A 14,621-nucleotide genomic window follows, 5' to 3' on the forward strand; every position below is an offset into this window, starting at 1 on the left:
ACTCTCTTCCAGTGGTGGATGTTGGTTCAATTTAAGTCTGAGGTAGATAATGTTTTTACTGAGCACAGCTATCAAGGGAAAGAGGCCTGGGGCACGTAACGGAGTTAGGCCACAGATCAGCCATGATCTTATTGAGTGGGCTCGAGGGGCTGAATGGCCTACTCCTGTTCCTGATCTCTATCCAGTGACCACTACTGGGAGTTCAGATGGGGAATGGATTATGAGGAGCTCCCTGGTCAACATTTTATTCTTGGAGGGAGACCCTGCTTTTTTTTAAAAATTCATTCATTGTGGACATTAGTGAATCATAAGACCAGAACAAATAGGCCATTCAGCCCCTTGAGCCTGCTCCACCATTCAATAGGATCATGGCTGATCCAGCATTCCTCTTCCTGCCCTTTCCCTGGAATCCTCAGTTCTCTTACTAATCAAAAATCTATCGCCACCTTAAATATACTCTATCCCTTGGGGCAAGGACTCTACCCCTTGGGGGCAAGGACTTCCAAAGACTCCCAACTTTCAGAGAGAAGTAATTCCTCCTCATCTCAGTATTAAATTGGCGTCCCTTCATTCTGAGACTCTGCCCTCTGATCCTGGACTCTCCCACGAGGGGGAACATCCTCTCAGCATTTACCCTGTCAAGCCACAGAAGAACTTGATGTGTTTCAATGAGACCGCCCCTCATTCTAATTCCAATGAGTAGAGTCCCAAGCTGTTTAACCTTTCCTCATAAGACAATCCCTCCAAACAGGGGATCATCCTAGTGAACCTTCTCTGAACCTGCCGCTAGTGAAACAATATATATCCTTAAATAATGGAACCAAAACTGATCAGACGTGGTCTCAACAGTACCTTGTACAGTGGCAGCAAGGCTTCTCAACTCTTATACTCCAACCCCCTTGAAATAAGGGCCAACATTCCATTAGCCTTCCTGGTAACCTGCTATACCTGTGTGCTAGCTTGCTGTGTTTCATACACAAGTTCCCCCGAGTTCCTTTGTCTGCAGCTTTCTCCATTTAAGAACACACTGTTCTTGTGTTTTCCTTTCCAAAATAAAGAACTGCACATTTTTCCACATTATACTCCCAATTACCAACATTTTGCCCACTTAATCCAATGGTATCTCTTTATAAACTGCTTGTGTCTGCCTCATAACCAGATGGGTTTTTACGACAATGGTTTCATTTGATTTACAATTCCAGACTTTTTTTAAAAATTGGATTCAAATTTCACCATCTGCCAGGGTGGGATTCGAACCCAGGTCTCCAGAGCATTGCCCTGGATTACGAGTTCACCGACAATACTGCTGCCTCCCCACTTTTGTCAGGGTTGAGGTACCAGGAGGGACTTGATCTTCTTGGAAACCTGCACCTTGGCCTCTTTTAAGGTCAAACCAAATAAACAAACTCAAGTTAAATCAGGACAAAGTAAGAAGGGCGGCTCCCCAGAAGGAGGGGGAAACAGCCCGAAAAAAATCAAAGTACAAAAGAAACTAGAAAATATCAAATTAAAATGTGATTATTAGGGTCAATAATGCACCCCAACCCCTGCGGTGCCCAACAGGCGTGGAAGGTGTCAACTGCGCCCATGGACACCACATGCTCCCTCTCCAGGGAACTTGCACCTTGAGGACAAGTTAAAGAACACAGGATAAAGACAAGACAGGTTCAGATTATTTCTGATTTCCAGCCATCTGCAGTGTTTTGCTTTTATTCTGGGAAAAAGATGAGAAATGTTAACAGTGAATGAAATGATGGTCTCGAATTCGCAACCTCAAGACCTCCCAAAATGTTTTCCACCATAGCAGCTGGTGAAAGATAAATTCAATTAATAAAATCTGGAATTGAAAACATGTCTCATTATTAAAAACCCATCGAGAATCATAGAATCGCTACTTGCTGAAGGAGGCCATTCAGCCCATTGACTCTGCACCAACTCTCTGACAGAGCATCTTACCCGGGCCTATCCCTGTAACCCTGCATATTTACCCCATTAATCCCTCCTAACCTACACATCTTGGGACATTAAGGAGCAATTTACCATGGCCAATCTGTCTGACTTGCACATCTTTGGAATGTGGGACGAAACCAGAGCACCCAGGGGAAACCCATGCAGAGAACATGCAAACTCCACACAGATAGTCACCTGAAGCTGAAATCGAACCCAGGACCCTGAAGCTGTGAGGCAGCAGAGGAAACGCACTCAGACACAGGAGAAGGTGCAAACTCCACACAGGCAATCAACGTCTGGTTCATTAATGTCCCCTTTAGGGAAGGAAATCTGCCATCCTCACCCAGCCAAACCCACAGCAATGTGGTAGATTCTCAACTGCCCTCTGAAATGGCCAAGAAAACGAGTCAGTTCAAGGGCAATTAGGATTGGGCAACAAATGCTGGACCTGCCAGCAATCCATAAAAAGATTAACAAGTCTCCCTTACCTTCTTTTGAAATTTATTTGCCTATCATCGCATCCCTGAGGATCCTGCTTATGCAAGCAAACCCATTTCCAATTCAACCACTGCCCTTGCTTCACCATCTCCCAAGGAAAGTTGCTGTTAACTCAGCTTGCTTCATCAGTTCAAAGTTCTCAGTGAACCCAAGCTGGTCTAGGCTATTCTACCAATGGCCCACTGGGCCACACTGCCCAAGTACTTTGACCGGTCGGTTCTCATCATTTGAAGGCTTCCGGAAGCAATGTCTGCCACAATGCTGATTCCCATTTCTGATAACTTGTTTCCAGTGTCTTGGCCAACATTCATCCCTAATCACGTGGTATTTTGTTAGTTTATCCACAGCGGCTGTGTTCTCTAGGATATTATCCAAAAAAAGAAAGGCTCCAGGAAGATTTCTTGCCAACTTCTTTTGCTGGATGTAAATGATCATAGAAATTTACATCACAGTAGAAGGCCATTCAGCCCATCATGTCCACACCAGCTCATTAGTAGCCACCCAGCCTAACCCCACTGTCCAGCTCTTGGTCCACAGCCTTGTAGATTATGGAACTTCAAGTGCATACTCAAATAGTTTTCAAACGTGGAGGCAGTGAGTTGCAGACTACAGCTTATCCCCTCCCCACCACATCCCCAACAAACCCACCCACCCACCCCCCCCCAAGTGAAAACATTTCCCTTTAACTCCCCTATTCCTTACCTTAAATCTATCCACCCCAAGGGGAACAGGGCCTTCCTGTCCACTCTATCCAAATGCCTCATCATTTTATACACTTAAGTCTCCCCTCGGCCTCCAGATTTCAAAGGGATCATTAACCTATCCTATCTTTCCCCATGACTAAAATTCTCATCTTCCACCTCACCCCAGCACCATCTCCACTGACTCTGTCTACACTTCCCACTGCCTCGGGAAAGCAGCCAGCATAGTTAAGGACCCTACGCACCCCGGATATTCTCTCTTCCATCTTCTTCCATCGGGAAAAAGATACAAAAGTCTGAGGTCACGTACCAACCGACTCAAGAACAGCTTCTTCCCTGCTGCCATCAGACTTTTAAATGGACCTACCTTGCATTAAGTTGATGTTTCTCTACACCCTAGCTATGACTGTAACACTACATTGCCTTCTTTATGTACTCTGTTAATGGTATGGGATAACTTAACACCAAGAGGATTTTGAACGTTTACATGGGCAGTTTTAATGTTGAAATTTGACATAAAGAGGCAATCATAAACCAGGAAATTGGACACTAACACACAACGGGCAGGGTTTACTGGCCACGTTCTCCCCACCTCCTCCAACTAAAAACCGGAAAATCCCATCCAAAGTCAACAGACCTTTGCATGGTCTGCCCCTCCCCACCCTCTACAATTCTCATGGTGGGTAGGAGAGGAAAGTTCCCCCCACTGTCTTCCTGTTCAACTATATAAATGGTCATGGCCAGCACTAGTACTTTGTTAATGTTGGTCTGAGTGTTGAGTTACAAGCAATCAATAAAAGTGGATTGCAGACAGCCAGGTTTGTAGAGTACTGTTCAAATTCATTGAGAGAGCTTCTGAATAAAAGCTTTGAATTGAATTATCAAATCAAAGAATACAAGCAATGCAGCAAGAGGCTATTCGGCCCATTGAGCCTGCACCGACAACAATCCCACCCAGGCCCTATCCCTGCAACGCTATGTATTTAGACTGCTGAACTCCCTGACACTAAAGGGCAATTTAGCACAGCAAATCGACCTAACCTGCACATCTTTAGACACTAAAGGGCAATTTAGCATGGCCTTCGCACCTAACCCAGACATCTTTGGACCCTAAGGGGCAATTTAGCACGGTCAATGCACCTAACCCGCACATCTTTGAACACTAAGATGCAATTTAGCGTTGCCAATGCACCTAACCCAGACATCTTTGGAGTGTGGGAGGAAACCAGAGCAGCCAGAGAAAACCCACGCAGAGAACATAGTCGCTCGAAGCTGCTGGAATTGAACCCAGGTCCCTGAAGCTGTGAGGCAGCAGTGCTAACCAGCGTGCCACCAGATTCAGGTTGACCTCAGCAGGAACTCCTCGCACTACAGATTCTTGCCGTTGAGTTTTGTTGAAGAAAGATGAACATTAACCTTCTCTTTTTAACCTTTTCGACTATAAGAACTAATATTCTAACCTGATGGGCAGAACAGAACCTGCCACCGATAAGACGTGCAGAGATTTAAGTAATAGTGCAGGAATAAACTGATTTATTTATCTGTCTCCAGTGAGTGAAGTACACACTAAATATGTACTTTCTGGGGATTGATAAAATATTTCACTTGGAGACGTGCAGTCACCTCCTAGTTCCACATTCACGCATGTAACAGTGCTTTAATTATTAGCAGAACCCTGTTATACTGGCGGTCCAGATAAAATACTGCGCACGCTTGGTTAACATTAGCTGCCATTATGATGAACTAACACACTAAGCAGGACAATGATGGGCTGGGAATACCTGGCGTTGGTCATGCCATCCCAAATAGGCAACAGCGATGAGTGAAAAATCAAAAGCCATTCGCAAGATTTTGGGAGAGTTTCAAAATGGATGCTGAAAGACGTGCAAATCTAGATTTAATGAGGCATGGCTTCAGTAATCAAGACGGAGGAAAACTTTCTTCGCACAGATGGCCGTGAATCCATGGCAACTGCTACCACTGAGAGTTCTGGATGCTCAGTGGTTGAATTCAAGGATGAAATTGACAGATTCTTGAACTAGAGGAGATAGAGGATTATGGGGAACAGGCAGAAGAGTGGAGATGAAGCCGCGATCCCATCAGCCATGATCTTATTGAATGGCAGAGCCAGTTTGAGGAGCTGGAAGGCCTACTCCCGCACTTACTTCCAACGCATCACAAGCCAACCTCACATCTTTTGGGATCAAAATCAAATGCTCTTGGAAGAGACCAGGGTCTTCTCTCACTGAAGGGTGCAAAAATGATTTGGAGAGAAGCATAAGTGTAGACAAGAAATATAACAAGCATTTTATTGGATTTTTCCAATAAGTTGGTGCCAATTCCCCACATTCACAATGGAGGAAATAATTCAATTGACCACTATCCCAAATGCGGTGGGTCACCTCCATTAGACCCACAGCATCAAACGCTTGGATTACGTTGCAGCGTTGGAGGTTTGGAGGGTGGCTCTGCCTCCTCACACTCGCTTCCCGACACATTCTCAAGCAGACCAGCAGAGAAGAGGGCAAACAGAACAATTGTACACAGGCTCCACTTGGGCGATGTTGCCTGGGCATGGCTGGCAGGATGTAAACCTACCATTCTGTTCAACGTCCATGGTCTGAGTGGGCTGGGGGTGGGGGAGAAGGGACATCAATCAAAACAAAATGTGGACACGAGGGGAGAAGGAGGAGGCCAAGTTAAGCTTTTTGTTTGGGTAGATTGGATCGAAGGCAGTCTTAGTCTGGAAATGGTTTGCATTCCTTCGGGATCTTTCTTTTGTTATTTTTCTTGCTTCATATATTGATGGAAAGGACAAAAGTCTATTTGAGTTCCTTGATCTTCTCTAACTACAATATGGTTCAATGTCCATGGTCTGGGTTGGTGGGGGGCAGGGGAGAGCGAGGGACATCAATCAGAAGATATGGGTTCACTGTCCAAAAATGTGGTTCAACTTCCATGGTCTGGGGGAAAAGAGGAGAGGGTTTAATCAGAACAAAATGTGGACACAAGGATAGGGGAGGTCAAGTGACTTTTTTTTTTAGCGGTCTGCACATCAGGGTTGAAGGCAGTTTTTGGATTGGAAAAGGTTTGCATTCTGTCTGGGTCTTTCCTGTTTTGGGTTTGTGGTTGCTTGTCTTGCTTTGGGTTTTGGTTGGTTGTCCTGTTTAGTTGTCCTGCTTTGGGTTTTGGTTGCCTCTTCTCTCTGCGCTGATGGAAGGGACAGATGGTCTACTTGAGTTCCTTGATCTTCTCCTCCACCGACTCCCGGCTGTCATCCAGGACCTCGGCCACCTTCTTGCCCATCTTGTAGAACTGGAAGGTGGGGATGTGGACGATGTCGCAGGCCTCGGCCGTGTCCTCCGAGTCGTCCACGTTCACCTCGTAGAACTGCACCAGGGCGTTGATCTGGGCCAAATGCCGCATGGCGGGCTTGAAGAGCTGGCAGGTCTCACACCAGGTGCCCGAGAAGAAGATGACTACCAGCCGCTCGCCCGCCTCCCGGATGAACCTGTCGAACTGGCTCTTGCTGTTGATGGTGCGGAGGGGGATGCCCTCGTCCGCCTTCACCGGCGTGCCGGCCGACGGCGGGGTGCCCTTCTCCGAGGCCTTGAACGACTCCCGGCGCGGCCGGCCCTTGTCGAGCGCCGAGTCCGCGGACCCCGGCACCGCGATCCTGGCCGCCGGCGACCCGACGGGCTTGCCGCGCGATGGCCCCACCGCGCTGGGCGAGTTCGGCGCCCGGGCCTGCGAAGCTGCGGCCTTGTCAGCGGCCGGCGGTGCGCCCTTGCCCGGCGTCTTCTTGGCTTTGCCCAGCGTGCTGCCCGCGCCCGCCATCTGCTCGGCACCCCCGCTCCGCGCACGCGCTCCGAGCCCCGCCCCGTCCCCTCATTGTGCCGTCACAACGAGGTCCCACCCAATGGGTATCGCCGTTGGTCCCCTCAGTGCACCGCCTCCTCCACACCCACCAATCGGAGCGGGGAAATGGCTCTCAGATTCGGCAGGTGATTGGTTGCCCTGCTACCGCAACCGCCAATCGCAGCGCCCGCTCACGATCGGAGCACGCCGTTGGAGGCCTCCACCCACCATTCAAATCCAGCGCCGCCGGACTCCGAGCCAATCAGCTCCCCTAATCCGGTAAATGGACGGCACTGCTTTCTGATTGGTCCACAACCTGGTCCCTTAGCCAATCACTGTCGTGGTCAAGGTGACTGGCAGGCAATGGAACCAGTCACTGTGCAGCATGGATGGAGGAAAGTGAGGGTTTATTCATAATCACCGGTAGGGCTTCGAATTCATTGAATCATAGAACATAATTAATAACATATAAATCATAATTCGGTCTCCGAAGCTGAAAAGGAGGACATTAGAATGAATTGGGATTAGTGCTGACGCACCGTGGCCGGAGTCCCGCTGCGCTGTCAGACAGAGCGGCCGGGACGCCTCTCCGCGCATGCACGCACGCTCCCGGACGGTGGAGCCACAAAAGAGCGGGAAGTCTCGCTGGGTGCATGCGCACTGGCACAGTCTCGCCTCGCGCCGAGCGGGATGACGTCAGCGCGCCGTTCCGAGATCGAGACCCCGCCCCTAGTTATGGCATCACTGCAGCGCCATGGTTACCGTCTCCGGGCGACGGGAGAAGGAAGCTGCTGCACTGCTGCAGGTACCAAGGCCTCAGCATCAGTGAACTCCCGGGGGTGGGGTGGAACCCAGCAGTTTTCAGAGTGGTTTCCTCCAAAGATGGGCAGGTTAGGTGGATTGGCCGTGCTAAATTGCCCTGTAGTGTCCAAAGATGTGCAAGTTAGGTGGATTGACAATGCTAAATGCGCAGGGTTACGGGATAGTGCGGAGGGTAGGACCTGACTGGGATGCACTTTCGGCGAGTTGGTGCGGACTCGATGGGCTGAATGGCCTCTTTCTGCACTGTAGGGATGCTCCGGTTCAATGGAGTTTCACCACAGTGAATTAAACAAGAGGCAGGTGAAGTTTCATGAAACGAAAGCATGAAGTGATGCATTTTGGTAGAAATAAGGGTGAGGCAGAGAATTGCTCCAATTTTTGAAACGGTGCTGGATCAGAAAGACTTGGAGTTCACTCACAATCCCAAGGATGGCAGGAGAAATCGCTGAACTTGATCCTGTGCTTTTCAAATAAAGGCTCAAGTTACAAAAGCAGCCCTTTATTGGCTTTGATTTGATTTATTATTGTCACATGTATTAACATACAATGAAAAGTTCTTGCGTGCTTTACAGACAAAACATTCTGTTCATAGAGAAGGAAACGAGAGAGTGCAGAATATAATGTTACAGTCAAAGCTAGGGTATAGAGAAAGATCAACTTAATGCAAGGTAAGTCCATTCAAATGTCTGACAGAAGCAGGGAAGAAGCTTTTCTTGAGTCATTATTGGAAAACGTTAAAATTACTGACCTGACTTGGGAGTATTTAACCCCATTCTGGATAACACACTTTGAGCAAGGTTTGCATAGGAAAATGTTAAGTATGTAACAAAATCCAGAGGGAGATGGGAATATATTCCACACAGCCAGTTAGGAGCATATGAAATGGGAGCAATAGTAGGCCATTCAACCCTTCGAGCAGTATGCTTTTTTCTTATGGGGCAGATTTACAGTTACAGCACACTTCAAATCGGTTTGTACTGGTGTATATTTGTTGTTGGAAAGAAAGACAGACTTGTACCGGTGACTTGACACTCCCCTATGGCATTAAAGGAGCCATATAAATGCAAAGTATATTCCTAGTTTTAGCTTGCCGTTCAATAAAATATCATTTTTCAAGTTAGAAGATGTCTTTTGTTTATAAATTGGATCCCGAATTAGGCATTCCTCAAGGTGATTGGTGAGTATGATACCGAGGAACAAGGGACTAAAGAGGTAAAATACTGGGGATGTTGAAAATCTGAAATAAAAATTTGAAGATGCTGGTAAGGTTCAGCAGCAACTCCAGATTGGATCTCTTTGTTTGCAGTTGACCTCAACATTTCATGGAATTCCACAGTGCGGAAGGAGGCCATTCAGCCCATTGAGTTACTTGGGTAAGTAACTCAAGTAATCCCACCCAGGCCCTATCCCCATAACATCATGCTTTACCCTAGTTAGTTCCCCCCCGACACTAGGGTAATTTTAGCATGGCCAATCCATCTAACCCACACATCTTTCGAACTGTGAGAGGAAACGGGAGCACCCGGAGGAAACACATGCAGACATAGGGAGAACGTGCAAACTCCGCACATACAGTGACTCAAGCTGGGATTCGAACCCAGGTCCTTGGGGCTGTGAGGTAGCATTGCTATCGCTGTACCACCGTGCTGCCCATTTGCTAGCAAGAAAACTATCACAGAACATTTACAGCACACAAGGCCACTTAGCCCATTGTATTTTGCCAGGCCTACCCAAGACTAATCTCATCATCCTGCCTTGCTCCACGTATCTCTATTTCTTTCTCTAATTTGTAAATGTAATAAGATCCACCGCAATACTTCCTGTGGCGAAATATGTCACACAGTCTAAAAACCCTGGGTTTTGCTCTTACCATTTTAGTTATTGTTTTACTAATTGCCTGATTAGGGGAAATAGTTTCACTGTTTGCTATATCAAGGTGGCACTGTGGCACAGTGGTTAGCACTGCTGCCTCATAGCACCAGGGACCCTGGTTCAATTCCGGCCTTAAGTAACTGTCTGTATGGAGCTTGCACTTTCTCCCCGTTTCTGTGTGGGTTTCCTCCGGGTGCTCCAGTTTCCTCCCAACGTCCAAAGATGTGTGGGTTACATTGATTGGCCACGGTAAAGTATCCCTTAGTATCAGGGGAACAGCAGGGTAAATACGTGGGGTTACAGGGATAGGGCCTGGGTGGGATTGTTGTCAGTGCAGGCTCGATGGGCTGAATGGCTTCCTTCTGCATTGTAGGGTTCTATGGATCTGTGAAAATCTTTTCAGGTTCCATTGACAGTTGGATGATTGGCGGAGATAGACTGCTAATGGCTAAGGTCCAGGAACCTTTCAGGGTATCTACCTACCTTTCTAATTCTGCACATTGTTTACCCCCTTGGTCCTTCTTTCCTGGTTCTGCGTTATCTCTTCACTTTCACTGCCCACGAATTGGCCATGCTAAACTTTCCCTCAGTGTATCTGAACAGGCACCGGAGTGTGGCGACTGGGGGATTTTCACAGTAACTTCATTGCAGTGTTAATGTAAGCCAACTTGTGACACTAATAAATAAACAAACTTACTGCTCGCATGTTCTTGCCTGTTAATTATCCTCTTTGGGCCAGAAACTTCCACCAGTGGGTTACAAAATAGGGGTCTGCTGTCAGTAATGTGTGTTGCCTTTGAATGGACAGCACGGTGGCACAGTGGTTAGTACTGCTGCGTCACAGTACCAGGGACCCAGGTTCGATTCCCATTGTCTGTGCAGAGACTGCACATTCTCCCCATGTCTGCGTGGGTTTCATCCAGGTGCTCCGGTTTCAGCAGTCTGAAAGACGTGCTGGTGGGGTGCTAAATTCTCCCTCTGTGTACCCGAAAAGGTGCTGGAGTGTGGCGACTAGGGGCTTTGCACAGTAACCCCATTGCAGTGTTAATGTCAGCTTACTTGTGACTAATAAATAAACTAAATATTTATTTGGTTGTATAAGCATTATAGTCAGCATTCTGTGCCACTCTGCAATTTAATATTAATACCTATAATAATTGTGTGGCAATTATCCACATTTATCATCCACCAGAAGTTGCTTCAAAGACTCAGTGGAGCCATTGTTTGTTATCATATTGTTCTGCTTCATAGTTTGGCAATTTCCCATAACTTGGGACCAGTAACTGATCTTTTTTATGCATTCATGGGACGTGGGCATCATTGGCTGGGCCTGCATTTATTGCCCTTTCCTGGGACCGTTTAGCATCAACCACATGGTTATGGATCTGGAGTCACAGGTAAGGAAGACAGATTTCCCACCCTAAAAGGCATTAGCAAACCAGATGGATTTTTATAAACAATCAATAATAGTTTCATGGTCAGCATGAGACTTTAAATTCCAGGGTTTTTTTAATTGAATTCACCCCAGGATTTGAACCCTCGTCTCCACAGCATTCTTCTAGGTCACTGGATTACCAGTCCAGCAACAATACCACTAAGCTACTGCCTCCCCTATACAAAATATTTAAAAAGGCAAGTTTTTGCAGACTGACTTCTGTTTGTGTGTTTAACTTATTTTTCCAGGCTGAAAAGTTGCCATTAAGAGCTATTGTTTCCTGTACAATGTTTGTACAACCAGATGAATGTTTAGCTTATTTAATTCGCGTCAAGCAGGCTTACATTAACATTGCAATGAAAATTCCCTAGTCGCCACACTCGGGTCCCTGTTTGGTTACACTGGGGGAGAATTTAGCACAGCCAATCCACCTAACCAGCACACCTTTCGGACTGTGGGAAGAAACAGGAGCGCCTGAAGGAAATCCACGCAGACACAGGGAGAATGTGCAGACTCCACACAGACAGTGACCCAAAATGGGAATCGAACCTGGCTCTCAGGTGCAACTAGATGCATTTAATGGGAAGTTGAATATGGATATGGGGGAGAAGAGAATGAGGGTTATGATGATGGATGAGGAGACTCAAGTGGAGCATAAACTCTGGCACAGACTGGTTGGGCCAAATGGCCTGTTTATCCAATGTTATCCTATGTATGTAAGGTGGCAACTGGGTGCAAGCAAACTGTCAGAATTGATAGTACAGCTCCCTTATTGTACCTGGACAGGACATCATTTGTCTGCGCAGCAAGAACCTTTGCAACCCAGTCATTTAATAACTTCTGAAACTTGGATGGAGAACAAAATGGGAAATGACAACATTAGTGAGCGCCTATAAAACGTAGCAAAACATCCTGATGTGGCTCACAGGAGAACCTGGCAAACAGGATTCAACACAGCCACAAATGGTTATAGAGTTAGGAGCCCCTTAGACAGTGAAAGCGAGGTGGAAAGTTGTAAGGAGGGAATTCCTGACCCTGGAGCCTTGGCAACTGAAGGTATAGCAGCCAATGGGTGGAGCAATTAAAATCAGGGGACATCCCAGAGGCCAGAGTAGAGGCGTGCTGATATTTCAGAGTTGTAGATGGCTGTTGATCATGCAGCAAGTTGCTACGATCTGGAATTCACTGCCTGAGATAGGAGGCTGAAAACAGATATAGCAGCAGTTTTCAGACTCACAGAATGACAGCAATGCGAGAGGCCATTCAGCCCATCATGCCTTCACTGGCTCTCCAAATGAACAATTCCTTTTTGCGCTATTCCCCTTCCTCTCTGTAACCCTGCGTATTTTTCCTTTACAGTTAACAATCTACTACCCCCTTTGAATGTTTCAACTCAACCTGCATCCATCACACCCAGGCAGAGCACTCCAGAATCATAAATTATTTACAGCACACAAGGCCATCTGGCCTATCCTGCCCATGCCAGCCCAATGACACCCAGGTACCCTTTTTAATCTCACCTTCCTTCATCCAGCCCACAGCCTTGTAGTTTACAGCACTTCAGGTGCAGCTTACAGCACTTCAGATGTGTTCCCAAAAACTGCACCCAGTATATCCAGACGTGGTCCCAAAAACTGCAGCCATCATCTCCAGATGTGGTTCCAAAACTGCACCCAGTCTTCCAGATGTTATCCTAAAACTGCACCCAGTATTCCAGTGTGGCGACTAGGGGATTTTCACAGTAACTTCATTGCAGTGTTAATGTGAACCTACTTGTGACATCAATAAATAAACATTTTTTTAAAAACTGCACAGTATTCCAGATGTGGGCCCCAAAACTACACCCAGTATTCCAGATGGGCCCCAAAACTGCACCCAGTGTTCCAGATGTGGTCCCAAAACTGCACCCAGTATTCCAGATGTGATCCCCAAAACTGCACCCAATATTCCAGATGTGAAATGGCACATCTCGAAATGGCACCCAGTATTCCAGCTGTGGTCCCCAAAACTGCACCCAGTATTCCAGATGTGGTCCCCAAAACTGCACCCAGTATTCCAGATGTGATCCCCAAAACTGCACCCAGTATTCCAGGTGTGGTCCCCAAAACTGCACCCAGTATTCCAGATGTGAAATGGCACATCTCGAAATGGCACCCAGTATTCCAGATGTGGTCCCCAAAACTTCACCCAGTATTCCAGCTGTGGTCCCCAAAACTGCACCCAGTATTCCAGATGTGATCCCCAAAATGGCATCCAGTATTCCAGATGTGGTCCCCAAAACTGCACCCAGTATTCCAGATGTGGTCCCCCAAAGTGCACCCAGTATTCCAGATGTGGTCCCCAAAACTGCACCCAGTATTCCAGATGTGATCCCCAAAATGGCACCCAGTATTCCAAATGTGGTCCCCAAAACTGCACCCAGTATTCTAGATGTGATGTCCAAAACTGCACTCAGTATTCCAGATGTGGTCCCCAAAACTGCACCCAGTATTCCAGATGTGGTCCCCAAAACTGCACCCAGTATTCCAGCTGTGACCCCCAAAATGGCACCCAGTATTCCAGATGTGATCCTCAAAACTGCACCCAGTATTCCAGCTGTGGTCCCCAAAATGGCACCCGGTGTATCCAGCACAGAGGTGAGGGGCCGCATGGCCTCTTTTCTGCGCTGTGGGATTCCAGAAACGCAGCCACTCGCGGGACAGAAGCATATTTTAATGGTCATTTCTGGGGGCTTGAATTACTCGAGAAGTCACTTGAGCCGCATCAGCAGCCGGTCCAGCTTGTCCCTCTTGGTGCCCGAGAACTCTGCCACCTTCTCCTGGCAGCTGTAGAATTGGAAGGTGGGCATGCAGCTGATGCCCGCAGCCCGGGACAGCTCCTCCGACTCATCCACGTCCACCTCCACGAAGATGACATCGTGGAACTGGTCGGACCTCATGCGGACGAAGGGTTTGATGTTGGAGCAGTTGTTGCACCATTTCGCCGCGAAGAAGACAACAATCAGGCTCTCCTCCTCCTCCCGCAGCAAGGTCTCGAACTGCTTCCGTGTCTTGATACGCCTCAGGACCATGCTGCCACCTCCCTATCACGGCCTGGGGGGGGGGGGTTTGCTGAGGGTGGGGGGAGGAGCCGGGGGGGGAGGGGACAAACCATCCCCACCCCCCCCCCCCCCTCTTTCTGGCTGTACCCCGATAGTGACGCACAACAGCGTCATGTCAAACTTGGCCAAACCTTTTGTCAACTTGAGGAACCCATATGTTGAGGTTCAGAGGGGGAGAGGTGTGGAGGGGGGGGGGGTGGTGGTGGAAGGTGGGAGGACCAAATAGTTATTAGTTATTATTAATTTAGTTATTGTTAAGTTTAGGATTGGACACTTTAGGAACTTTCAAGCTGTTATTGAAGAGGTACATGGAGCACACCAGAATGATTGGGAGTGGGATAGCTTGATCTTGGGTTTGGACATAGCTCCGCACAACATTGAGGGC

General features: G+C 47.6%; 1 pseudogene; it reads right to left on the reverse strand.

Annotated features, from left to right (window-relative positions):
* Positions 1-13,885: 13,885 nt before the first annotated feature.
* LOC145362268 (thioredoxin pseudogene) lies at positions 13,886-14,206 on the reverse strand (annotated as a pseudogene).
* Positions 14,207-14,621: the final 415 nt, after the last annotated feature.

This window comes from Carcharhinus amblyrhynchos, unplaced genomic scaffold, assembly GCF_965287045.1.
Source record: "Carcharhinus amblyrhynchos unplaced genomic scaffold, sCarAmb.v2.hapA scaffold_37, whole genome shotgun sequence".
Taxonomy (NCBI): domain Eukaryota; kingdom Metazoa; phylum Chordata; class Chondrichthyes; order Carcharhiniformes; family Carcharhinidae; genus Carcharhinus; species Carcharhinus amblyrhynchos.